We start from the raw sequence: 27938 nt of genomic DNA on the forward strand, positions 1-27938 counted from the left end.
CTATGAAATGCTAAAGCACATGAAAGGGGTGATCCTGCAAATCCAAAGCTGCAGGACCATGACACTGGGCAATATTATGATATATTAGAGGAGTCCTGGTAAGGATCTAGTATTGATCATGTAGCAGAAGCCAGAAGCTTTGAATCAAACCAATCACTCATTGCAATGAATATTTGCAAATAAAGACCTGGGACACACTATGCCACACCACAGCTTCCATGCTGAGATGGTTTTGTTTTTGTTTTTTTTATTTTTTCATTTTTAAATGTTTATGTATTTCTTGTGGTAGTGGTTGCAAGGGCAGAGGGTGGATGTGTAGGTGAGGGGAGATGAGTGGAACTGGGGTGCACGATGTGAAATCCAAAAAGAATCAATAAAAAAAGTAAGAAAAAGGAAAAAGTCAGATATCTCCCTCCCTCCCTCTGTCTCCTCCCTCTATCCCCACACCCCCTAAATCAGGATGCTAAAACAAAGGAAAAAGAATATCTGAGAAATGTCTGATGACGTTTACCCACCTTGTTCTCAGATGAAAAACTGAGGCAGAGGAAACTGTTGGCAAAGAAATTTGCCAGTGTTTTTAAGAGATAGTAAAATTTATCAGCCTTCAGAATCCCTGGAAATTCAACTTGAAATACTTTGGGTGTAATACTGACTTATAAAACACCGTCCAATGAAAAAATCCTGGGGCAAAGATCTATGCAATTTTTCTTTTTCTTCAAGTCACTGCTCTCCTGTTAAGAAATTGGCCAAAGGCTGCTGGCTTCTCAAAAACAGTCACAAATAAATTTGATCTGATTTTCCTAGCCAGACATTACTACATGCCTGACTCATCTATGAAGATCAAAACCACCAATGTTGTAGCCACTAATACCACACACTGTACTCGGTGTAGGGATATCACAAAAGAAGGCCCTAGCCAAGCCTGGAAGGGTATGCTTGTTCCTTTGCTTACTTATGTTACAAACAAATGATGTGCCAAACACTATTCTTGATTCTACAGCCTGCTGTTGATCTTGGAATTGTAACATATTAGCATCCAGATATGGAGCCATGCCCAACCATTAGAACAGAGAAAGGACTGTTTGAGTTGAAAATATATGAATGCCACACAAAATCAAAATCAGAATGAAACCAGTAAATGGGTGAGTTCATCATCGTGGTGTATGATGCCTGGGAGCATGGACTCTCCCAGATGGCAGCTCTGGCTTCCCACTTCAGTTCTGTTCCAGCTTCAACAACTACTTAACCTCAAAGGCTTCAGTTTTCTGAACTACAAAATGGAGATAATAACTAAACCTGCCTTTGCTGAGAGCAATAAAGGGGAGACATAAGACAGGGAGCATATATGGCATAAAAGTACTTAATAATCAGGTGCTAGCATCACCATCATTGCTAACACAGAAAACTATCATGATTCTATCTATTGCTTGGGTCTAAGTAGTCCAGTGTGAATATACGATATACTAGGCTCTTCTGAGAAGCTGATTAATGGTATATGCTATAAAACACACAAACAAAAATTTAGATTTTCTGAACCATCTGAAGAAGCCCTGGGTGGTCAGTGAAGCACATGAAAGGTGCTTTCTTTGGAGCCTAAATTATGACCACGGCTCCAGACTCTACGCACCTGACAACAGGTATGAGTTTAGAAAGCAAAATTTCATGTTTGGGGCACTAAGAAAATCCCCAGGAATCCAACTCTTAAAAACAAACCTGAAACTTCCTTGATGAATGTTAAAGAGTAGAAATACCCCTTTCTTTCCTTGAGAATCTCTGGTTTTATGCAAGTTACATTAAAAAAATAAATTATCATTCTCTTGCTCACTTCTGTCATAAAATTTAAATTGTATAATGGAAGTTCCATACTGAAATAGGTGATAATTTACAGCCTCACAGCCCAGAGGGTTCTGAATAGACAGTAAAAATCTCAAATGTGTTCAATTTATTCCAGAATAGGAAATGACTCTTCCTGCCCGGCAGTCATTATTTATGTAATGCTACCTCGGAAGGATGTTAGTGCTGGATTGGTAAATTACTCCTTTTGAAACAAGGCACTCCCACAGGTTTTATTCAGTTCTTTTCCTATTCAGAAGGAGAGCATTTATACACACAAGGTCGCAGGCTTTACTATCTCATCACTTAATAACTGGGTCAGGGTTCAGAACAGGTGTGCAGATGCGTTAAATACCTGCCAGTATTTAATAACAGTAGACGGAAAAGACCAGTTCAAATCATAGTGGGATTGCTGCTCCCAGAGTAAGCAAAGTGACCAGGACATTTTACTACCAACGAAGTGTCCAAAGAAAGCAATGTGCCTACTGAAGGAAGGGGAATGTCAACTCAACCCCCCCGGGCACTTAGTTACATTCCCAGATAAAATCACAAGGCTGTAATTATTACCTAAATAATCTAGTTATCTTGGCACATAATTTAGTTATGTCTCCAACTACATCTGCATAGTTCCTTTATGCTAGGCAACTTCAATTGAAAAGTCCAACTAGGTCTGCCATAGCTAAGTGCATATAAAGTAAGAATTATTTAATAGTATGGAATAATATAATGATCTTCATCTGCACATGTATTGCTATAACAGGAGCACTACCAGTTTGAAAAGGTAGCTACAAATTCTGGTCTGTCTCCACATCCAGAGGATGACAGCTTCATCATTAGATCAGATACCTGTTAGTGGCAAGATACAAGTCACCATTTGGGATGTGTGTGTGTGTGTGTGTGTGTGTGTGTGTGTGTGTGTTACATCAGAACCTCTGGAACTGGAGGTGGTTGTAAGCTGGCTTCCGGGTGCTGGGTATTAAACCTGTATCCTCTGCAAGAGCAGTACGCATGTTTAACAACCAGTCTGCCTCTCTCTCTCTGGTCATTATTTTAGTGGAACTTTTGTATTTGTACATTTTACTTAATTGACCAGAAAACATTTTTCTTAGTTTAGTTTACCTTATCAACAGTCCATCATCTTATTAATCAGCAAATTTATAAATATTTCCTAAGCAGAAAAATAACATAATTGTTTCAAATATATGAAAGTATACTGCAACCATCAAAGTCTTAGGTGAGAACAACTTTATGCACTGAATGGGGTTTAAGGTGTTTTCTAGAATTCCCAGGGAAGCTGACACACAAGTGGAAAGGTGAGCAGCATCTCACCCAGGGAAAGGGGGCAAGCTTCTGGATCCTGAAACCCTTACCAGAAACATACACTAACAGAGAGGTGCATGAATGAAGACAGACGTTCTGCAGATATCAACTGTTCTATAGACCCCAAGGAGTTTCTTGGTGAAACATCTGATTTTATATCTTTATCTATATCTATAATCTACCTACCTACCTACCTACCTACCTACCTACCCACCCACCCACCCACCCACCTGTTTCTATGCCTTTCTGGCATCTAAGAGACTTTTTTTTTGGAGGGAGGTAATATTAATATTATACCTTGCCTAATCCTGAGATTACCAAACCTGGCTAGATTAGCATACACTCAAAACTAGTCAAGCCTGGGCTGGTCTGGAATCTGTGGAAATATATATATATATATATATATATATATATATATATATATATACCTGCAAACATATAATTTGCTTGTCTGATTTATTGATGTAATCAAACCCACCTAACTGTTCACATTTCAGATCCTCCTGTGCATCTTATGTGTAGCACACAGAACTGTTTTTGTATAGTTGTTTGCCTTGGTTTCCCGATTCCTAAACACAGCTCCACCCATCTATCATGTTTGTGATAGTAAAAGGTGCGAGTGAAGAATGACCTCTAAAGATGATAGTATTGCTGAGTTCTCTGTGGGAAGACACATCTATTTATTAAAAACACAAAGGTCTGTCTGATGAAAGGAAAGATTACAAACCAGTTACAAAACACTCCTTGCGTGCTAGGCTGGCGACAGCCGGAGGCAGAGCTCTGCCCTGTGGAGAAGCAGCTGAGAACAGTAGTTAGGATGGCTTTCCGGAAAGTAACTGATCTTCTGAGACATCTCCTGGGATCCAGTGCCCTTGACCCAGCGGTTGTTTCTCATTTCTACTTTCAGAACTACCTTTGTGCAAGGGATTAATGGCCCTCCTTCAGCCCATTAACTCAGACTGTCATTAATCTCCAGGAAATACCTTGTCAGGGCTGCTTAAAGGATACACGAGCAATGCTATGCTTTAGGTTAAATCTGGTTAATCTCAGAGCCCTTCACCTCCCCGTTACATGATTATTAAGCCTAAAAGTCCCTTTTCCCTAGAATTAGTCAACGTTTTAGTCATAATCTTTCTTGGAAACTATAAAATTGCTAGATACAAAATATATTTAATCCAAAAGAGAATAGATTTCAGGGAAGACGACCGACTTTTCAAAAATATGTGTCAAAAGGTATTAGTCTAAATTCCTTAACTCATGTTTCATGGGTTCCGGAACTGGATGTATCATTTTACAGATAATTTCAACTTCACTCCCTCGAAGAATCATATTATCTACCAAATAACCCTTGCAAACCATATGGAAAAGCTGACGGAGGCATAAATATCAGCATGCTTTTATAGGAATGCTTAGGAAATGTTTTCTAAGACATAAATAAGAGCACAGAGCCACCGCTAACGACTGTAAGGAAAGCAAGTTGCAAGCAGAGAGCTGGGCAAGCATAAACTGAGTTGGGTAGGAAGCCTATCGAAGGCCGACATGTTAGCAGAAAGACTGCAATGAGCCTTGGTGAGGTTTTCCAATTACAGAGAGAAGAAACAACAGAAGTAGAAACACTGGTGTAAATTATGACCCCAACAGTGCCAAATTCACCAGCACTCCTCACAACTGGAAGAGGCCTTCACACGAACTTTGAATTCCTGGGGATGCAAAGCAAGCTTTGGCTGGTGGCTCTGCCCAGGATTCCTCTGTGCCTTGGTCACTGTCTTTTGGGTCTTGAGAACACAGGTCTGTGCTCTAAGTCCTTGTTCTTTAAACAAAGATGCGAGCTGTGAATAGTTTCATTTAAAAGTTTATAAGATGGGAACCACATTGCTACAGCTCTCTGGACTATCTCAAACAAAATGTGGTTCGAATTTCTTGTTAAGAAAAGCTGCTCAGAGTTCTTAAGTGAAGAAATAAAGACTATCGATGCAGTTAACAGGCTGTATGTGACCACAGCTACGTAGTCCTGGCCTTTTCTTGCTTCAGGCAGAGGTCAGTGACAGCCAACCAGCAATGGAGCCTTCAGCCAGGCATCTCAGTGCTCTGCCTGAGGGAGATGCTTTGTAGTCCCCAGCTGTACCATGACTGTGGCAGGAACCCCGGAGGGAGAAAGAGCTGCTTTTGCTGCAGAGAAATGAGAAGCTGCCTCTTCAAAATGGCTAGACACCTCAATTTGGTGACATGGGCTCTGGTCCCATAGGGAAATTAGGGATGTAAACAGATACTTCAGCTAACTTAGAGAACCTCTTCACTTCGGGCGGCTTGGGAAATGAGTTGTTGGTCAGCTTGGTAGAGGCGGGCTTTCGATTCTCTTTAGTAATAAGGCTCTATCTCATGAAGGTTAGCTGGTTCCCTGACAACGCTACCTACAGGTATAGACTTTCCTGTGGGATCATCTTAATGCAGCAAGTATTCGTACTGCAGGAGGCTAGTTATGCTACATCCAAGTTTTCTTGTTTGAACTTCCCCGGGGCTGGTTTGTTCTGACTCAAAGCTAGGAATAATTGGAGTTATCTATAAAATCGTTACATCCAACTTCCAATGGGGGGGAGGGGATCTGATTATCTCACAAATACATGCACTTGCACATGCAAGCACACATGCAAAGAATAAACCTCTCAAGAGGTTTATCCAGATCTGTAGCCATACATTCGGCCTTTCGCTCAGAAGTCGAGCAGCTGCCACCAGTTTATGTGCATGGCAGTTTCTGGAGGAGTGGCACAGTCATTAGAATGGAGTGGCTATGCCTAGATCACTGCTCTGCCCCAAACTTAGGGATCCAAATTCTGGCCAATTCTGACTCCTCCTTAGTCCTGAGTGGCTGCCCTCCCCATGGTCAAAGCAGCCCTAAAGAAGGGCTTGATTCTCTGTTTATTTGGTGAAACTTCAAATCAACAGCTTCCTTTTAAAGACATCTGGCCTGGACTACAGGGTACACATGAATATATAAACTTTGAGGAAGGTGCTCCATGGAGTCTGCGCCCACATCAGCTGGTCTGCTTTCTTTCTTTTTTTAAACAGCACCCAGCATTGAGAGCCTCCACCTCACACTCTTTCTTCCTCCACTAGTGTCTGTAGGCTGGAACAGAGGGTATGACATTGCTTTGTCCTCTACACTGCTCTTGCCAACTGGCTCCATCCTGGCAGAGCTTGGCAGGAGATAGAAAGACTTATTTTCATAAGAAGACTTAGCAATATCTCCCAAACAGAAGAATCCTCACCTCCATTATATACGCACTTGAAATATTACAAAGCACTTTAAACATAATATACTCTAGAGGCCAGGGAAATGGCTGGGGTAATGGCTCCTGCCACCAAACCTGATGACTTGAGTTTGATCTCTGGGACACACATGGTAGAAGGAGAGAATCAACTCCCAAGAGTTGTCTTCTGACAGACACATAGTCACTGTGGTGTGTATCCATTCATTATCCCCCTGTCCCACATAGTGTAATAAAATATAAATATACTTAAAAAGTAATAATCTGTGATATTCCCCAAAGGAGAAAACTGGATTTGCAAATTTCTATCTTTAGCAGTAGGAAGAAAGCAGAAGAATCGAGGAGAATCTGTCCACGGGTGAGGATGTTCACACAAGTATTAAGTAGTGATGGAATGCAAACCATGATGTAAAATTATTTCTCATTAAAATGATAAAATAATTAAAAATTTTAACCAGGTCATGGGAAAGGTATGGCAAAATTCTGGGTTGATTTGAAGGCAGACGCTAGGCCTGGGAGCAGTCCTGCAACCACAGGAGCACAGCCCTGCAACCCCAGACACTTCTGGAGGTAGAGGATTGAAAGTCTGAGTTCTGTTAAAGTAACAGTGAAACTTTGTTTCAAAATATAGTATAAAGTGTCTGGAGGCAGACCTAAGTGGGAGAATGTTTACATAACACATAAGTGCAATAAGCAGTACTAGTTCTCCCTGCCTCTCTTCATTCTCTCTCCTCCCTCTCTCTCTCTCACACACACACACACACACACACACACACACACACACACACACACACACGCACACACGCACACACGCACACACGCACACAGATTTCTTCCATGAGCACTTTATGCAAATGAAGGATTTGCTCCCTCCCTTCCTCCTTCTCGAGAAGATCTCAAAATGTAGCTCCGGCTGGCTTTGAACTCACTACTGTTCTGGTCCAGTTTCCTGACTGTTGGTATTACAGGCATATGACACTACACTCAGCTGCAAATAAAGGCGACCTACTTTCACTTTTCTCTGCTTACTAGGTTGTTTCTGAGAGCATGTTTATCCACCCAGCACTATAGGCTTCCTGTGATAGAATGGGTCAAGACAGCACACATATTATTTTGAAGGATATACTTATTTGCTCTACAGTCATGGGTGCCAGCAGGCATACTCAATAAAACGGAGGCTGTGAAAATGAACTTCTCTTTCAGCCGTCCACCCTTTACTGCTTTTAGTCTGCTTCTCGTGACCTAGGCCACCTTCACCTTGCTGAAACAGCAGATCATCTCTTCTCAAATAGCAAAGCTTCCTTCCAGAAAGCTCTGGTCCTGCTTGTGCCCTTAGCTGGCTACTTGCTACCAGACAGTGGGAGATGCTCTCCAGCTTGAGTGCTGACGATGCCTCTGAAGGGAAGCAGGGCACTGTGGTTGGCTGGCCAGGAAGTAGGAAACAGGTTCTTTCCAGTCTGCAGGACAACCATCTCAGACTGCAACCTGTGAGCAGGAAAGGCTGTGTGTGCTTTTCATGCAGCTCGCCATGTCTTCTAGTCACTGCCTCTAGTGCACTCTCACCCCACACTCAGGTTTGGTGCCAGCACTGTCCACACTTCTTTCTCTGCTCTCCATGTACTGGACTAACTGGCATGGATGTAAGGTGAGCCTTAGCTGACCATGCTGCCAGGAATGAAGAGCCAGGGAAAGCTGATCTCTTTGCTAACTGGGAGAATTCTCTCCGGCTGGCATCAGAATGCCCTCTCTGCAGAGGCTACATTAGAGCCTACAATGGAACAATTAACTAACCTTGACAGGCCTTGGACTCCGCCACAGATAAACAATCTTGGTGTTTTTACAACCTGGGTATTCTAAACCACACTTAGGCCAACAGTCCCATCTACTGTCTTTCAATGCTATCTACCTGCATTTGCCCCCATTCTTCCTGGCTTCTCTACCTTTCCTTCTGAGCGCTCTCCAATCTCTCTGAAAGCACACAGTACACCGCAAAAGCACAGCTCTGCCTCCGGGCTGATCTGGGGTCAGTGATTTAAAATGGACCTCCTGAAGTAATGGTCTCTCTGTGGCCTTACAACCTGTAAAGTCCACACGACACTAATTATTCCATGCAGTCTGTTGATTAAATATCTAAAATGAGCCACACTGCTATTATCGGTCCCCCTCGATTGTTAACCCATCTTAGGCATAGCACATCCCCTATTCCATTTCCTGTTCAACTCTCCCCAAGGACATACAACCTTTCAACCTCTTAAAGAGGCTATCCCCAGGGTCATGGAGCCCGAATTCAATCCTGAGCTGATAGAATTCTTCCAAGGCTTCCCTTGCCTCCAAAGCTTTCCTTTCCAGGGTCATGTCACCATGTCTCCTCTCTCAAGGGCTGAGCCATGTACCCATGCCCTGCTGGATTAGTCATCAATTCTGATACCCAGTTACCTCTATTCCTTATGTAAGAAGGACTGGCAACTGGGTCTCGGTGTTTCCCTTCCTAATTCCCTTTCTGTTGGGACAAACATCAATCTGAACATGGATGCTCTTCATAGCACCAAGGCTTCAGATTTCTCAACTTCAACAACCCAGTCCTCCAGCTGGGCACACTGGGAGGCTTCTACCTTTGTGCTCTTAATACATACATTCTATTGTATTTAAGGAAGTGGCTCACACGTCTATCTCATCTTGGTAAACTGTGTCTCCATAGATTGAAACAATCTTATTTGGCTTTTTATCCTTTTTGCTAGGACAGCGTCTAGCAATGTGACAATGTGGACATTTATAAAGGGAGTTTTGGAATGAAAAACATGGCAAGTGTTCTGAGCTTAAATTTTCTTCCCTACTCACTATTTTATTTTAATATAACTGTAGGTGGGTAGAAGCATTATTGTATTTGTGTGTGTGTGTGTGTGTAATATGCGAAAAGTTGAATGGATTCCTGAAGGTGGCTCAGTTGGACCACCTTAAGAGGTCTTTTTCCCATCTGACTTTGAGGCTCACTGGGATTTTTCTATTACTTTAGGGGAGAAGTGACTCCCACGCTTTGTCCTCTGACATCCACATGTATGCAGTAGCATGACATCCACATGTGTACAGTAGCATGCATGTTCCCTGTCCCAAATAAATACCTGAAAAATTTAGAAACAAAATCATACACTCTGTAAATAATTCAATCTTGGATTGGTAACATTCGCAGAATGACACTTTGAATCTTTTAATACATAGTGAATTATTTTTAACTTGTGAAGGAAAACAGTGCTTTTTAATGGCTGATTCTGCATCCTCTTCCAGCTGACCCAGCATAGCCTTAGGCAGAATTTGATTCACAACCTATCTAATTGCAGGCAATGTACAGTCTTTCTTATCATCTGTGATCTTTACGATGTTTTCCTGGTTTAAGGAAGCCATTTCTAAAAGAGACTAGCCAATGGTTTGATTTCATGGTAAGACTCCAATACTATATATGTTGAAGACTTCTAGGAAATTATGATTTTTTTAAGTTGCTTTGTTTATTTAATGGTTTAGCTATTTCAATAACAGAAAGCTGAACTTGTTCATTTTTTTGGGGGGGGGGACTATAACACAACTGAAATTGGAAAACAAAAGCTCTGTCCCCACCCTCTTTTCCGACTCCTTTCATCTACATTTGTTGTTCCTTACCACTCAGTATCCTTTCTTGGTCTCCTTCCCTTCTAATGCTTCACTATACTCCACACGAATACTTATTTTCATGTATACATTATAAGCTAAAGTTCATAGATGAAGGAGAACATGTCATTGTTTTCTTTCTGAGCCCGGGTCATTTCATTTAACACTATGTTTTCCACAGCCACCCGCTTTCCCACATTTCATTTTTCTTTATAGCTGAGAGATATTCTGTTTTGTATATGCTAATTTGTCTGTGGGTGGGCATCTCTGTTGTCCTAGTTCCTTGCTGCTTCAAGTAGAACATCAATAAACATGGGTGTGAAAAAAGAAAGGACAGTCTCGGCAGTCATATCTGGAGTTCTTCTGTCCCATGATGAAACCATTGGGTTTTCTATAGAGCTAACGCACTTTCCTAATCCTTCACTGATACTGAAGGATTGCAAATGTAGACAGGTAGTAAGGACAAGATAGGAACTCAAAATGTGTGTATAATTATGTTTGAATTGCAGAGCTACCATAGTAACTTCTAGTAACTTTTTTTTCTCAGTGTTTACTGTATCTTAGGCATTGTCCTAAAGAATTAACATATCTTGACCATAATTTCCTTCCTGTGACCTTCAAACTAGGGGATGTACACCAGCACACCAATGTTTGCAAGAAGTGCACAGAAAAGATGTCTGCAAAATCATTCTTCAGGCCTTAATTTCTATCTGGATCTTATTTTTTTACTGTCCAAGAATCTATTAACCTTCATATTGCTTTCCCATCTTACTAGAAGGCCAATTCTAATCTACATCTTAATATGTCTTGTACGTTACTGTCTCGGGGTATGCAAATTTCCTGGAATTCAAACATGTTATCAGTAGAAATGCTATTGGCTTCAGGATATGTGGAGATGAATCTTAAGCTTTTTAAGCAATCAAGGGCTATTATATGAAGTGATTTTAAAGCAAGCTGTCTCTTCCTTCTTGAACTTCATCCTTCCACTTTCCAGCCCGTGTTTAATTAGGAACATCTTCTGCCAGAATAGGAGCTATTTCAGCCACAACCAATTTTTTACTTAGCCATGTTATAGAATACTCTACTGACTATTAATAAAAATACATATTAAGACCAATGATGAAAATCTTTAAATCCAACTTTAAAATGTTCAAGAAAATAGTCGGTTTTTCCACTAGCTACTGGGAGTGCATTCATTTGAAGATCACTAATCATTATGACCATGAGGAAGATGTTAATACCTTCATACTCACTTTCCAGATGTGGAAAACAAAATAAGCTTCAGAAAATCAATCAGCGTAGTGTAGCACACAGAGTTAGAAAGAGCCAGGAGTAAGGCTCTAACCTGGGGAAGTGGTCTCACAACCAGTGCTCTTCATCTCCATGTCGCACTCAGCCAAGTCTGACATGGAACGAGAACAGCGGAACCCCACATCAACCACATGAGGAATCCTCTCTGAAGAAAAGTGTCTAGAACAACCAGTTACTCATGCCTCAGGTACTACAGGAAACAGTTAGAGTTCCAGGATTGTTTTAATTCCTTTCCAGAGGATCGCAGAAACAGGAATGTCAGATGTTGCCTTCAGTTCAAACACAAGCTTCTGGAAAGCTGAGGGGTTGGTATGTTTTCAGTGTATGTCAGACACTTCTGTTAGACCATGGCTATGATCTTAGTGACAGAGTAACGTCCAGTGTTTACTGCTTGGGAGATAAATAACACCTCTAAACCTGGATGCTCTTTCTTTGCTACACTGCATCCAGCACTGCTTTGCTCCCTTGAATGAAAAGCATTCATTGCTCTCAGTTTTCTGACTGATGGTGCTGCCTTTATTTCCTGGTCCTGTGACTTTCCTACTAAGATTGGCTGCACCTTCAACTCTGAATCCAAATAAGCCAGTCCATAAGTTGCTCTTGTCAGATATTGTGTCACAGTAATGACACATGTGACTAACACATGAGTGGGGGCAGAAATATCAACACACACAGTCATATGCCAAGTTCAAGTTTTCCTAAAATACAGCATAGCTTATGTGGGATGGAAGGAAGCAAGGGAGCTCTGGTGCATTTAGAGACAGCATGACACTTGCGTCGTCTGCCTGTCCCCACTGGCATACCTGTAAGGACCCCCTAGGGAGCAGCAGAGTATAAACTCCTGCAGTTCCACTGAGTAGGTTCCCTTAGTGTTTGAGTAGGCTTCTTCATACAGAATGTTTTTCCCTTTGACACATCTCATGCTAGGACTGACCTAAGGTCAAAGGGAAATACCTGACAGGAGACATAACAGGATGCTCTGTGGGGCCTTGTAAAGCCACAGGCTGGTTCAGCAAAGAAAGAGCTCAGGTGTGTGTGTGTGTCTGTGTGTGTGAGAGTGTGGGAGCTGGGAGTGGGGAAATCACCAACCATCAGGAGGGCCTAGGCAAGTCACACGTGTCCATGGATCTATCACGCTTCCTACTGTGCCTCCAGAGCTGCTTGTGTAAATTTATTGGAAAATGTTACAAGGCAGATGAATAACTTCTTCCCTTATTCTGACCAGCCTGACTGAATCCCATGCTCGCATCCCCAGCTGCCCTGTTCTACAAGGTGTTTTCAATTATTCTCAGTGAGCTAATGTTCCCTGGACTATCTTAAAGACTTAGAGGAGCTGGACAATTAAATGTGGCTCTTGGGGGAGGGGAGAGCCAATAGCGAACAGCTGCCTGTGGGCCCAAGTGGATGAAGGGGCGGGGCCTTACCAGAAGTGTCGCCCATGCAGTATTTCACAGTCCCGGCACAACTGCCATGGAGCAAGTACAGCACAGAAAGATGGCGCTAAGACAGGCAGCCACAGAGAGTGAGCAGCGAACACTGAGAACCTGTAGGGGTGACTGTGGCTGCATGCAGCTAGACTAAGGGAAAGATGGCTGGAGCAGGCAAAGTGTAACTTCTTCCACTCTCAGTGTTTGTTCAGAGCTGGGTGACACTTTAGAGACCACTTAATTGAGTTCCTACATCCCACAACCCAGGAAACCATGTGAAGGACAAGATGACTTGTTCTTTGTGGTCAGCTAACTAGCAGTCAGTGCCAGAAGGAAGACTAGAATAATCCAGTTGTTTCTGTTATAACATGGTACTTACAAGGCTTGTCCTTGGGCCTGAGGTTGTGCTCAGCATGGCTGCTCACATTGTGCAAGGCCCTGATGAAACAATGTGTCTAATTGTTCTGATAGTCACAGGATGTCTTCTCTTCCAGATCATTTTGGAATGATGAATTCATACACTACCCATGTACATAAGGGAATTCACACACACACACACACACACACACACACACACACACACACACACACACACACACACACACAGTGTCCCTATATAGGCACCTTCCTCTCAAATGCTACATAACAATAGTGATATCCAGACATCAAATACCAAATAAAGAACAATAGTGAGGGACACTTACTTCCACATTGTGAAGCCTAAGCAGCAAGAGGGATTATTTTTAGAAATGTTTCTCTTCCCTATTCTTTTTGTTTGATTTCGTTTGAGGTGAATAAAGAGAGAGCTTGTTGTCTTCATCTCCATGGATTCTTTTAAGGTTTATTATTAAGTCAATCACCACTTGTATAAAGCTGGAAAATTCAAAATATTACCAAGTATTATTAAGTGAGAACGAATGGGAAAGTATTGTTCAATATCATATTTAATACTTTGTATGGGAAAAGCAACTGAATTTCCTTGGGTTGTTTGGTTTGATTATATACAAGTTGTAGCATTGGGAAAACACAGCTGAACCCTACTTAATAAAATCAGTTCTGTCGGGCAAATAAAGTTGGAAAGCTAGTAGGCAAATCTATAAGCCATTTGTTAAGACAAAGAAAGCAAATTATATTGCTACTTTATAACTGTAACTTTGCTTTTATAAATTGTACTGTAAATATCTGATGATATGCAGAATATCTGATATGTGGCCCCAGAATAGGTTGCAACCCACACGTTGGTTATGTCTTGAGTTCTGAGAATACTACACACAATATCTGTCTTCTACAAAACCATGGATACCTGTAAGGGAATGGTTTATATTTCAGAAATGCATTTTATAAGCAGAAATGTGAGGTCTGAAAGATGGCTTGGTGGTCAAGAGCACAGGCTGCTCTTCTAAGGGACCCAGGCTCTATCCTGAGCACCTGAATGGCAGTTCAAAACCATCTACAACTCTGGTCCCAGGAAAACTGATGTCCTCATCTAGATCCTGGATCCCTACATGACAACTTCATGGTGCACAGATGTCTGTGGAGGAAAAACATCCACACATGTAAAATAATCTTTCAAACAGGTGTCTGCTCGTGTATTAACTATGCTTATCACATGCATTCTTGGAGATAAGATACTACTTGCATGATTTTTAACTTTGGAAGGATCAAGTTGTCCTTACTCATTGATGTCTAAAGGTTACACGGGCAACTTATAACTTACATTAATTTTAGTCATGAAACTACGCTTGCATGTCAGCTCAAGCTTTTAACTTAGTTACGTGATGACCAGGGAGCACACACTGAGGACCTCTCCTTTGCCTCTTCCACTAACAAGCGACCACATTTCACTTTCAAAGCCCACACGGATACCAAAGTTCAAAACAAAACAAACCAAAAGCTTCTTCTAGTTGAAAACACCGGAGAAAATCATGGTGACCTTGGAGGGTAAGCAGCAGTTTCTTAGAATGACGCCAAAGTACATTCCATACAATCTCTTAAAAAAGAAACTGGAATCACAAAAACAAAACAATTCCTATTAAATCCATGAGCTACCAGTACTAAAAAGGTTAAACAGGAAGTCACAATTCAGCCAACCAACAGCACCGAACAAGACACCCTCCTCCCCAGCCAAATACATGGACAATGCTCTCACACTGCTGACAGGAACGCAGTGCAGTGCAGATAAGACAACAGGGTTCCTCACACAATGTTAAACATCCATTTACAACAAAGTGCAGTAATTCCACTCATAGAGGAACACTCAGAAAGTTATGTTCTCTTAAAACCTGTACTTGAACATCCACGATGCCTTTATTCCTAATGCCCTTAATAGGTAGCAACCTGATGTTAATCAACTGGTGAGTGGAGAAGCAAAATACAGTACATGTATGATGGAATACTATAGTCCCTTTAAGGAACAAACTACTGGTGAACATAGCTATTTGGATGCATCTTCAGTACACTCTGATAAGAGAGTTGAAGCAGAGTGAAATATGATATTAGGAGTCTCTCCAGATGATAACCAGGGAAGGTGACACAAAAGGAAGGGGAACTAGCTTAGTGGTTGCCAAGATTTGCCAAGATAGAAAAGTTGAATAAAACAGGCAATACGAAGGACTTCTGTGGGGACATGAAAGTATTCTCTATTTTGGTTACTGCAGTAGTTATGCCAAAGTTCTACTGCATCTAAAGTTTCATAAAGCAAGGAAATGGGTCAGGTGTGGATTCCAGCTGTCCGGAGATATTTATTAACCATGCTAAGAGGCTCCTCACTAAATGGCTGCAGTGATCCATGGGAGTAGACATGAGATTCTGGGCGTCAGAATATCATGGTCAATATCCCTTCACCATAAGAAGTAATGATTACCTATCTCAACTAGGGGCTATGCACTGTTTAAAGTACAGGTGCGACGGGGACCTGTTTCTTGCTGTAGGCCAAATGAGAACAGGTATACAAAGAGGGAACCTGAGCATGTCCCAGTATGTCGCAGTAGTACTACTTCAGACAATACAGTCAAGACTGTTGACAAGTGGAGGTGACTTCAAGACATTTCTGCCCCTTTCAGCTGTGGCACAGCTAAGGCTCCGGTTCTTCTCCTAATCAGGTTGATTAACAGTTGATAACTATCCAAGAAAGATAAAAAAGAAGCAACCCGGGGTAGGTCAAAAGTTCCTTACCATTGCCTGGAAAAACCTAACTATGTGGTGTCCTTCATGCATGTTTGCTGGAGAAAGGCACACGTTTATTTCATTAAGAGCCATTTTATTACCTGGGGGAAAACATGTCAAGTTTAGCTCTCTAACACGAATCATATTTTATTCAAATGCAGATGTACTTTTGAACTATAGCAGCTATTTGATTAACTCTTCCAGTGACCAGACTGGCGACCTGCTATATTAAAAATGGTGATTTTTTTTTTTTTTTTTTTTTGCCAAAGAATCTAACCTGGAGCTAAGTTATCCATTAAAATCCAACTTGGGAATGCATTACTCTTCATGACAACATAACCACCTTCTTTCCTCTTGTGGAAGTCTCCAGAGAAATGGTGGCGAATAGGATGCATATGTAACTTCTTTTTGGCCACTAGGAAGAGGTCATCAACACGCATAGTTCTGATTCCCAGGAGGCAGACAAACATGGCAGAATACCAAGGTGGGTGAGGATATTTCAGAAACATTGGCAGAAAGGCCCTCAGTTTCCTCATGAGAGTTGCAAAGCCTACATTTGAGGATGCTTGCCATAATCTTTGGGCTGGGTTCAGAGGACACATGAAAGGGGACCACTGTGCAGCCCTGGTGACAAGAGAAGAAGGAATGAGAACAATTTTGTTCCTGTGACAAGAGAGGAAAGAAATTGAAGGTTGACATCTAGTCTGGGAAAATTACAAGTACATATAAAAAGGATATTTCCCAAATGGGTAACATGAATTACAAGACTACTAGAATAATGAACCATTTTCCTCTGAATGAGAAGGCAGTAAGAAATGAATTTCTTCAGGAGGAGGTAGGATGCCCAGAATATCAGCCATTGTGGTATAGCATGTTCTCATTACTTTGTAATCAGGTTGTGTAGCACAATGAACTGTTCTGCAATGGTAATGCTTTTTCCAGGCAAGCTGTAGGCAATCAGCTCTGGGTGCGTGGTGAATTCACTTAAACACTTCCAAGACGACTCCATTACAGAGGACTCTTTTTCACTTGATGTGTGGTTCCTTTCTGTGAGGCTATGGAGAAGCCGGGGCTATGAACTGCTGCTTGAGAGGCTATGGCTTAGTTCAAGATCTTTATATATTTTAAAGTGCCACAATTCTACAAGCTTGAAAGACATACCAAAGATAAAGAGGCTGAAGGGGAATGCAGAGGTACTATGAAACAATTCTTGGACATACTCAAGTGGGTTTGCAGGGGCTAGGGAGAGAGGGGCCTTAGCAGTTAAGAGTGTATACCACTCTGTCAGAGGACCCATGTTTGGTTTCCAGCACCTCCATTGGGTGCCTCACACTGCCTGTTAATCTAGCTCTAGTGGATCTGACTCCATCTTCTGGTCTCCATGGGCACTGCACTTAAGTGCACAAACCCTGCTCAAAGACACACAACATGTTTATATAACGAAAAGGAAGTATATGTTTAAAAGGTGGTCCTCTAAAGAGGGATCATATTATACCTTCCGCCATGCTCGTCCATTTCCACCACTAAAATATCTGCGGTGAATTGCTTGTCATTCACAATGCACATGGAGGGAAGGTTATTTTGCTCATTGTTTCAGGGGTTTTGGGCTACAGTCAATCAGCCCCCTGCCTCAAGGCCCATGATAAGGGAGAATGTCTCAACTGACTGTCTCATGATGTCTAGGAAGTAGGCAGTGCATGTGTTGGGTGCAGGGCTCCTAATCCCTTTAAAGACATGGCTCCAATGACTTAATGTCCATCCACCATTCCCTATATCTTAAATATTCTACCAGTTCCTATTACTACCATAGGATTGGGATCAGGCCTTCAACATATGGGCCTTTGGGGACACTTTAGATTTAAACTTTATGCTAGGCTGAGACAGATTTCTGGGAGATATTTTCAGATAATATTATGAGTTAGCTGAAAACCACAATTTATAATTATTTTCATCTCACATTTTGGGGAAAAAAAGTGAGGTACACTTGTAACATCCATATGTGCTTGTGTTATATATAAATGGTAATTCTTCTATGTTGTGATGGGGGGGAGGGGAGTTTCTCTATGTAACCCTGGCAGTCCTGGAACTCACTCTGTAGACCACCAAGTTGTGGTTTCATGACCAAAACCCCCCTCCACCCCTCATGTCACACACCCACACACTCACACACCCATACACTTCCTGTTTATAAAACTCCACTGAAGAGACATGGCTACCATTGGTTGTTCTCATAGCCTTCCATGTTTTAGAGATTGCTCCTTTCCAACAAGTCCTTGAAAGGTTTTTATCCCTTCTCTGTGAATTGACAAGCAGTCTTGATCAGAATTCATGTGTAGGCATAGATAAACTATGATGGCCAACTTCAGATTATTAACGCGAATATTCTCTAAAAGGTAGTATGAAAAAAAAAATCAACACTACACCCTATAAGTAAGTTCTGAAATCAGTCGTTCAGAAAGCTGGGATTGAAACTAATAGATGCACACAAAACCAAAGCATGGTGTCTCTACTTAGCCAGGCTACAGTGCAGACCTGAGAAGCCTATCTGTGTAGCAGATGAGATAGATCTAATGGGCCAGCCCTTTCTTTAAGGAGTGAGCTCTTTTAGTTGTCCTGAGACAAGCAGACTTGAGTTTTGGTACAAGTACTGCATTACTGTTTGAAAGGAAGAAGTAGCACAAGAGAACTTAGCCATAGCAAGTGTGGTATGTGGTCATGTATGTACATACTTGTATGCACATGCATGTAGAAGCTAGAGGTCCACATTGGGTGTCTTCCTTGATGTCTCTACAACTGACTTTTTTGATAGAGTCTCTCAGTGAAGCCAGAGGTCATCAGCGTGGTCAAGATGGCTATCTTGTGAGGTGCAATGCTCCCCGTCTCCAGTGCTGCCATTACAGGAATGTGTCACTGAGGCTGGTTTCTCTGTGGGTGCTGGGGCATAAACTCAGGTCCTCATGCTTGAAGGGCAGGCACTTTAGCTACTGATGCATCTCCCCAACCCTGAGATTTCTTATTTCAAAAGAGATAGAGTATGCTTCTGACCAAACAATCTCTACTTCTTAGACAAACGAGGTCCTTTCAATAGAGTTAAGGTCAACAGAAAATTATGTCCCAGTGATTTTGATCATATAAACAAATGTTTCTCAAATGTTAGTGTGCATGGGATTCATTTGGTGAGTTTATTCAAGCACAGACTGCTAGACGTATCTACCGAGATTATATTTGTCTTTGTTCCTCCACCCCCCACCTCCAATGCACACACACTTCATCCATAGTTGGAATTGAACCCAGGACCTTGCACATGCATGTCAAGTATTCTACCAATGAGCTATAACTCATGCCATAGCAATACTGAGTCAGTAGACCTGGGACTGAGCCCTGGAATTATTTTTAACAGGCTCCCAGGAGGTGCTGAAGCTCTTTTCCCGGCAATATACTTTAAGAAAATATAAAGTAAGAGCTGCTTATTTAAACTAGTTGGTCAAGGTTTAAGGGAGAAAAAGGTAGCTACTGATTCAATCATTTAAGCATGTCTGAGATAAAGAAAAACTACTTGGTTAATTCTTATGTCAACTGTTCTGGGGAGTCTTATGTTAAATATCCTGAGGGGTTGTATAAAAATTCTTTCTTTGACACTGTCAGGTACTGACTGCCAACATGCCTGACCATGAACAATAAAACCCACACATAATTTTTCAGAGTTTGAAATTGCTGCTAAAGAATTATAATTTCATAAATATACCCAGTCAGTCAAATGTATACATTCCAAATTACCAGATTAAACCTGAACTTCTCTAAACATTAAATAAAACCACAAAAACGGGAGTTCTCAATTTATTCTTTCGGAAACCACAGTCAAGCTAATTCTACAGACTGTGGAATGTACACTAGGTCATTCTCACAAAACACAGCCTGAAGGGTGAATTATATCTCTTCAACCTAGGCGGTTCCTTAAATCAACAAGAGTAAGACTGACTACCATGCTGACAAGCAGATTTTGTGACATTTATGGACCTCACAGAAACAGAAACTTGTAACAATAAATTTAAGCCAGGGTATAAAAACGAGAGGGTTTGTGTGGTGTCTATAAAGGTTCTTGAAAGAAAACTGATTGGACCTTGAGTCTGAGCCAAATCTGGCTACCTTGTGCATGTCTTTCTCAGAACAGCACTCTTCTGACCAGAAATAGGAATGCCAAGTGCCGTTTATGGCCTGAAAAGCTGGCTCACTAAGATGCTATGGGCCATCTCTATGAGAGTCCTGGAAATGGATAGCTTCTCACTGATGGATGGAAAAGATATCAATTAACCCACCAGCCTTAAGCGGCAAAGTAGAATAAGAATGGATTTTCACATCCATAATAAAAAAGCACTTGACTATTCCCCATCACATAAAGGAGTTTGGTTTTGCCATACTCTATTTGTAAATTCTTGCCTTTTATTATGACTATTTGGTATTTACTTTTTATATGCATATCTTAGGTCCATATGTTAAGGAGCAGGTCCTTACATGTATAGGATAGCGTGAATCCTATACAGCACACTTTATATGACTCCTCAGTTTAACAGTATTTTTGGTCTGTTTTAAATACCAGAATGGAGAGTCAAGAGGTGCTTAGACTTTGCAATTCCAGTGCGAAGACAGTATGGTCCTAAGAGTGTCTGTCAGCACTCTCAGAACCTTAAGCAGCACCAATGGGAAGATGGGTAAGAACTGTCCTAGGAAACTCCATAGCTCTTCAGGCAGTCTAATGTTTAAATATGCTATTGTTCATACTCCCAAGCAAGTATTTTTAAGTAAGAGGTGACTCTGTATTAGGGTGGCATTGAGTAGTGTCTGGAGATACTTCAGAATGCCTGCAAAATGATATTTAACAGCTAGATGCTGGTATCTTGCTAAATATGCTACGACACAGGAGAGTCCTGTAACTAAGTCTCAGCTAGCACAATATGTCAACGGTGCATGCACATGTAGAGAAACCCTGTCCTAAAACAACTAAGAAAAAATTTTAAGTATAAAAATAATAGACACAATGTAATATAGCAAGCCAGCTTAACTATCCCTATGAACATCCTATTATTCACTCATACTAACATATATAAAAAACTCACTTCCTGGAAAACTTTTTGTGATTGTCACACTAATAAAATCAAAGCCCACAGCATACAGGCTTTAAGGAGGCTATACCTCAAGGTCTCAGATTCAAATGCAGGCAGTCATAACCAGCATGCTACTGGAAGAGATGTTTGTGGACAGGATGGCCAGATTCCTCTGAGAGTCTAGCGTTAAGAAAGAAACATTATTGAAACCTTCCCAAGACTATTCCCAAGATACTAGGATGGATTTTCAAAGAACGTGGTGAGACTTCAAGGCTTTCAAGTGAACACTGGAGCTCTTCAGAAGAGCAGCAGCCATGACATAGAACTTTCTAGATGAAAGTGAGCTGCTATCTCTCATCTCGACTACTGACAGCAACAGTAGTTCTGACACCAAGGAAGGGGTGGGAAGACATGGCAGACTTCACCTCTTGAAATCACTACAGTCAGGGTGTTCTCAGGTAGCTCAGTTGACCTTCTATCTGCAGAAAGGATTGTGGACTATGGAGGAATCTTTTAAAAAGCTAAAGAGCAAGAGATATGGGGGGAGGGTGTGTGTGTGTGTGTGTGTGTGTCTGGCAACAGCAAGACTAATGGAGACACTGTCCTAGGGCGAGGCCTTCCTCCTTCAAGATCCTCAATAAACATTTCTTGAATAAACTAATGAAGGCTGGCAAATATGTGACTTCTCTGTCTTTTAGAAGCACAACTGAAAACCAACTATATTTATTCAATCATTTAGCAGGGTGGTAAGAGCTGGTTTCAAAGGAACTGTTCTAGTAACCGTGTGCCAGGTACACACATCTATCCTCAAATAGGGCCAAGCAACAAAGGTCAGTAAAAGTCTTCTCTGAGTGATAAATGACTGGTCAAACATTCCAGGTTAGCACAAGCCTTCCAGCTCCAGTGCACGTAAGGCCCTGAAGCATGGGGACGCCATGGTAGCATGCTTGCCTAAGATATGAGGTCCAGGTTCTGTCCCCAGCCACAAAACAGCCAAAAGCCACCACACATTTCCTCAAGAAATCACACAGGTTTGAATTATTTATTTAACTTACAGACTATTTCCTGCTACCTCAACTTCCCTACACTACTGAGAGGACAGGACAATTCTCATTACTACCAGTCTTCCTGGTCTGTTAGGAGGTCTAAGCTGGATTCATCACAATGGAGACCACAAATCACCTGATTCCATTATCCAGGGTATTAAACTCTGATGTGAGGGTTCACGTGTTGGTCACTTTTGTAGCTATGACAAAATACTTGAGGAAACATACATACACACAGACACACACACAGACAGACACACAGACACACACACAGACACACACACAGACACACACACACACACACACACACACACACACACACACACACAGGCAGAAAGCTTTCTTCTGGTACACACTTCAAGAGGTTTCAATCCATGGTCATTTGGCTTCATCTCTGTGGCCTGTGTGAGGCACAGCATTAAGATGGAGTAATGTGGTGGAGCTGCTTATCGGGGGACTGACAGGATGTAGAGAGAAAGAGAGGGCACCAGGATCAACATCCACTCTTCCAAGGGTGCTGCACTAGGACCCTCCTCCTCACAAGAGGCCCTGCCTACTCATTTCCAGCACTCCCAGTCATGTCACCGCATTATGAGTCCATCTGTAGACTAATCCACTGAGGTTAGCATTCACTATCCAAACCCTTTCCAAAAGCTAAGCAGCTGGCAACCTCGTCTCCGGCACATAGGTCTTCAGGGTCCATTTCAGATCCAAACCATAAAAATCTCCTACTATGAAACTGAAAATGTCCATGAAGGAGTCTAAGGCACAGACACAGACATCCCTTGGGTGATTTCCACGGTCAGTAAAGTTTGAGAAACCCTTTATAAAAGGACCAGGGAAAGTCAGAGTAACACTCTCTTCCCAGCTGCCCTAAGCGAGTACACGAGTACACGAGAGCTTTAAGAACAATGGCTAGCATACTTCAGCAGGGATGAACTTTAAAGAAGCCCATAAAGCCAAAGGTTGGGACAGTTAGTCGCTTTTGCGGTGAACTTAATTTCTCACATTGTAAAGTCTGAATTTCTTGCTCCAAGTTCTCCAAGCCACTCTTCTCTGAGGGAACCTTTGACACAGATGGTTTTGTGCATCCGCCATGGTTTTTAGTTCATGCACTGGAGCCCTGCTTCCTCAGTGTCAGGGTGAGGATGAGGGGAGGGTGTTTGGATTACAGGGGAAAGAGCCTTTATAAGTGGATTAAGTCTTTTTTCATGGGAGGGGATCAGTAACTGTTGCACGCATCTTGCACTGTTCTCTTTTTCTGCATTTTCTCACTCCTGCTCTACTCTGTGAGCTGAAGCAGCGGGAATTCCCCCTCAGACCTACTGCGCAGCCTCAGACCTACTGCGCAGCCTCAGACGATCCTGTCACGACCCCAAATCAACTCCTGCTCTTTCAAGTCTCAGGAATCTGGTGCAACAACAGACCGTGGGTAATCTTCTTCCTTCCCCACGTTGTTACAGGTCTCTCTCGGTAGTCCCAGCTGATCAAGAACTCAGTATGTCCCAGGCTGCGGCTGTCCTTGAACTCCTCTGCCTCCCAAGTGCCTGGACTAAAGGCATGCGCCACCATGCCTGGTGTCCCCCTCCCTTTTTGCTGACTACTTTTTTGTCTTTATTCCTCCTTCCGATCCTTCTTTTCTTTCTTCCCACGGGTATGAGCCGCTACACTCTGCAAGTTTGTTGTTCTTTAATAAAAAGAAAGAACTCTCCACCTCATCCTCGCAGACGATGTGGCTGTGCGAATGCACATGCATGTAGAGGTCAAAGGGCAACTCTGTGGACTCAGTTCTCTTCTCTACCTTGTGAGTTCCAGGGACTGAACCCAGGCCAGACTTAGCAATAAGCACCTTGTCTCACTGAGCATAACGTTATGAGACTAACAATGTGTAGGAATTATAAATTGGCAGTAACCCCTACATGAAAAATTGGGACTCTCCATGGTCTTATTTTTGTTCAAAAATATGTCTAATGTTTTGGGAATTCATATAATCTCATAAAAAATCATAGAATTTCACAGAAAAAAACACAGAAGGATCTAATTTCATACACTTATGTGGGTTTTCAGTTCTAAAAGTGAGATGGTTCTAGTAACAATCAAAGATGAAAACATCTAATAGCCCTTGTTTTTTCATGAGGTACAATGTAAATTTAACAAAGGACACAGAATTTTTCAAAGGCAATATTCATATGACTACCTAGTAATCTCTGTAAGTCATCCTGTGAAGGAAGAAGACTTTTTTCATCTTAAAGGTAGGCTGGATTTGTGATAGCTTTGACCAACTGAGAAAGGGGGGAAATTTTTCTCCAGCTTTTGAGTTTAAGCCTTGAAATAGTTTGGGTACTTCCGATTCTGGCCTCTTGGAAGCCAGATGTAAAGAAATCTGTCCTAGACTGTGGATGGCTGAGGGATTTGGGAAGAGAGACCTTGGATGACGAGAGGGGGGTTATTCTGTATGTTTTAGCTTCAACTGAAATATCAACACAATGCCATAGCTTAGCACACTATGTGGTCAAGAGCCATTTAGCTGGTCCCATTCAGTAAATAATAAACTGTGGTTGTTTTATGTCATTATGCTTTAGAATGGTTTGTTACATAGCAACACAGAATTAAAACATCCCCTGTGTATTATTAGTCACTATTCTATGTCTTAGACCCAAGCCAGAGAAAAATTTAGACAAATTTCTATATTTGTTCTGGATTACTCAACAGGTTTTTACACACAGGTTGATACTAAATATTATATCAAGATTATAGTAAAAATTACATTTCAATTAGACCTACTGTTTTACAATATATTTGGAGACTGAAAAATAATTTACTTTCTTCTTTTGTTTAGTTGGGGAGTGAGACTAAATATTTTTATCTCCCAATGTTATGTGTGTATCTTAAAATGCTGAGATAAAATAGTTATTAAACCACCATATAAAACACAGCATCTTAAAAAAAAAAACCCTCAATTCTATATTACAGATAAAATAACTTAATACAGTTGGTACAAGCAATACCCTTTAAGTAGGCCATCAAACTATTGGCATTCTATTTTAGAGTCAAGATAAAAGAAACTAGGTGTTCCCAAGCTGTGTTGTAATTTTTCACGAATTCATCTTGCTGTTTTACCTTGCAATTCGTCTATCTTTAATATTATTTTTCTTCTTGCATAAACTCTCCATATCTGAAAACATATTTTCCTAATCTAACTAACTCTATGCTATAAGTTCCCTGAAGGATGCATCCAGGCAGGCACCATTAAAACATCTTCTTGTTGACAGCTTCTATTTGAATCTGGTGGTTGTCCTATAAGATTCAAGTGAGGCAAAAGCATTTCTGTTTCACAGATTACAAGATGGGGAGGGCATTTTAAAAAATCAGCCTTTTTCCTAAAAATACCATGTGTTAGTGTTTGGGAAGTTAATCAGGGTGTGTGCTGTGTGCTCAAAATGTGAGAGCACATGTGAATTTCTTATTTTCCTAAGGTCTTGCTGCCAAGTCCTAGCTTCCAAGCACCTATTCTTTCAAAGGATACAAAATTCAAAACACAGCTGTGTGTGACCTTGAGAGACCCAATGGGAATCTGCAAACAAACTTATGTAAGCGTACCCTGACCAGGCCCAACTAAGTGAGTTTTTATTTCTCAAGTGGAACATTAAGCTATCTACTGAGAAGAGGTATTTCCTATGTAAATTATAATTTGCAGAGTAACCTTTGCTGGTGTTGTATCCTTAATGGTGTTGGATATAGGGTTGGGCAAGGATCTGTGATAGAGGCGTGAAACACTGCTGAGCTTACTTGAGGCCAACACGTATGAAAGGCCTTAATAAATAGCTTTATTACTGGCATGGAAGTGCCAGTAAACATTATATTAACAAGTACCTCAGCTGACACTAAATGTGGTGTTAGGAGGTGAGACAGATGTGAGGCCAAACAGTATTAGTGGAACCATGGAGATGATAAAAACGGACAATCAAGTACACGGAGTTCAGTCTGGCAAAAATATGAAGTACAAGTATCCAGGAAAAAAAATAACTGAGAAGACTGACAGTCGGTGGGTGGGTGGGAGAAACCTCAAAGGCACATCAAAAGCAAGTGGGTGACTGTCGCAACCCCACAAATCAGATGAGACTTGCAATGGAAGAGAGATACAGCAAAGAACTGACACTGGACTGCCCACCAGAGGCTCTGGGTAGGAGCTGATGTTGGTGCTTATATATCAAGAAGGAAAGGGCCATCTGGAGTTCTGCTTTGGCATTACGCTTTCTTTCAGAAAGATGCAAAGCACCTGTGAACTAGGAACAGGGAAAGCACATGCACGGAGGTAGAGAAGCATATGGTGAGCGTTACAGCAAACAGAATTCTGCTCAGCAGTGTAAAACTACGTATTTTTAACTCTGATCGAAATCACTGGTTATAGTTTTAGAGGCAAGATGACTCACAGACATCCTCCCCAGTTATGCACAGGGCGGATGAAACGGTGCACTTCCAGGAAGCATGGCTTCTGCACAGCCACGTGGCCGAAAGAAGACTAGGCCCAAGAGTTCAACAAGGAGGGGTCTAAGAGATGACAAAGCACTCTGCCTTCACAGTGAGGTCGAAGGTCCCCATCTTGGAATTGCCTGGAGAACTGACTAGAAATGAAGAATTCTGGGCTCCAGTTCAGCTCCCCCGAAATCCTCATGCCCAAGAGCGTCAGCCTAAAAAGCTTACAGTTCAAATACTCCCCTTTATAGAAATGAAGAGCCAATTAGTCCAAAGCCAGGCACTAACAGGTCCTGGTTTCTGTTTCCTTTGGTTTGAAACTCTCTAAATCTGTAAATTATATCTTTATAGATGAGTTATTATCATATTATGTGATTTTTTTCCTAATAACTTAATTCATATTCTAGACACAGCTTCACTTGGTTCATGTGTGAATAAAGAGGTAAGATGAAAGAAAACAGAGAAAAAAGTACACGAGGAAGTCAAAGGAATAAGTCAGACAAGCCAGGAGCAGGAGCAAGAATGAGTAAGTAGCCCCTGGACAGGATGACATAATATCCTCATACACTGAGAGGCCATTCAGCCCATTCCACTCTCCCTGCCAAATACATAGATTGAGGGGGTGAGGGGGGACCACTCTAAAAGTAACTGGCCCAACAAGTAACCTCAGGCTAATGAGCAAGTCGGGCTTTTCCCATGTGCCTTGCAAGCATTCATCTTAAAAGAGGAAAGGCTATGCTTCCCTTAGGTCTTAAGTCTGAGTTTGCCATCTTGGTGGCGATGGATGAGAGACAGGGAAATGCAAATCTCTGGGATATCTCTCAAGGACAACAGTACATGGACCCCTCTTCAAATATTAAGCTACCCCTCTCCCCCTCCCCCCTCTGTGTGTATGTGTGTGTGTGTGTGTGTGTGTGTGTGTATGTGTGTGTGTTTGTGCATGTATGGCATGTGTATGGAGGTCAGAGGGACAGCTCTTGGGAGTGGATTCTCACTGGCCAGCTGGTGGGATCAGGAGACTGAATTCTGGTTATCAGGCCTGAGCCCAATTGCATCTACCTGTAAGTGCTGATACCCTCTGAGCCAGTCTTAAGTTGGAACTAAATGTAATGACTCGCAGAGCACCGAAGAACCGGTGCCATTCAGTATTCAAACCTATCTCTTTAAGCCTTCTCTCCCAGACTTACTGTTTCAACAACACAAGAACTGATGGCCAGAGTTCTTAAAGATGTCGAGTCTTTTATATTCCTATTCCCTACAATTGTTGGACAACTTTAGAAAATTCTGTCACCAGTTAGGTTCTTTGATTTATAACAAGCTCTAATGTCTACCTTCTTCAGCATTTAACTGTCA

The 27938-nt window shown here is 41.7% G+C and overlaps 1 protein-coding gene across 2 annotated transcripts in view; it reads right to left on the reverse strand.

Annotated features, from left to right (window-relative positions):
- Cmss1 (cms1 ribosomal small subunit homolog) overlaps positions 1-27938 on the reverse strand; it is a 302972-nt gene that overhangs the window by 72285 nt on the left and 202749 nt on the right. Inside the window, exon 2 of one of the 2 annotated variants that reach the window (XM_076943033.1) lies at positions 13501-13669. The exons of the other annotated variant lie outside the window; for it this stretch is intronic. The gene's annotated coding sequence lies outside the window, so the exon portion shown is untranslated. The remainder of the gene's footprint in view (positions 1-13500; positions 13670-27938) is intronic. 2 annotated transcript variants of the gene reach the window in all.

This window comes from Arvicanthis niloticus, chromosome 12, assembly GCF_011762505.2.
Source record: "Arvicanthis niloticus isolate mArvNil1 chromosome 12, mArvNil1.pat.X, whole genome shotgun sequence".
NCBI lineage: Eukaryota > Metazoa > Chordata > Mammalia > Rodentia > Muridae > Arvicanthis > Arvicanthis niloticus.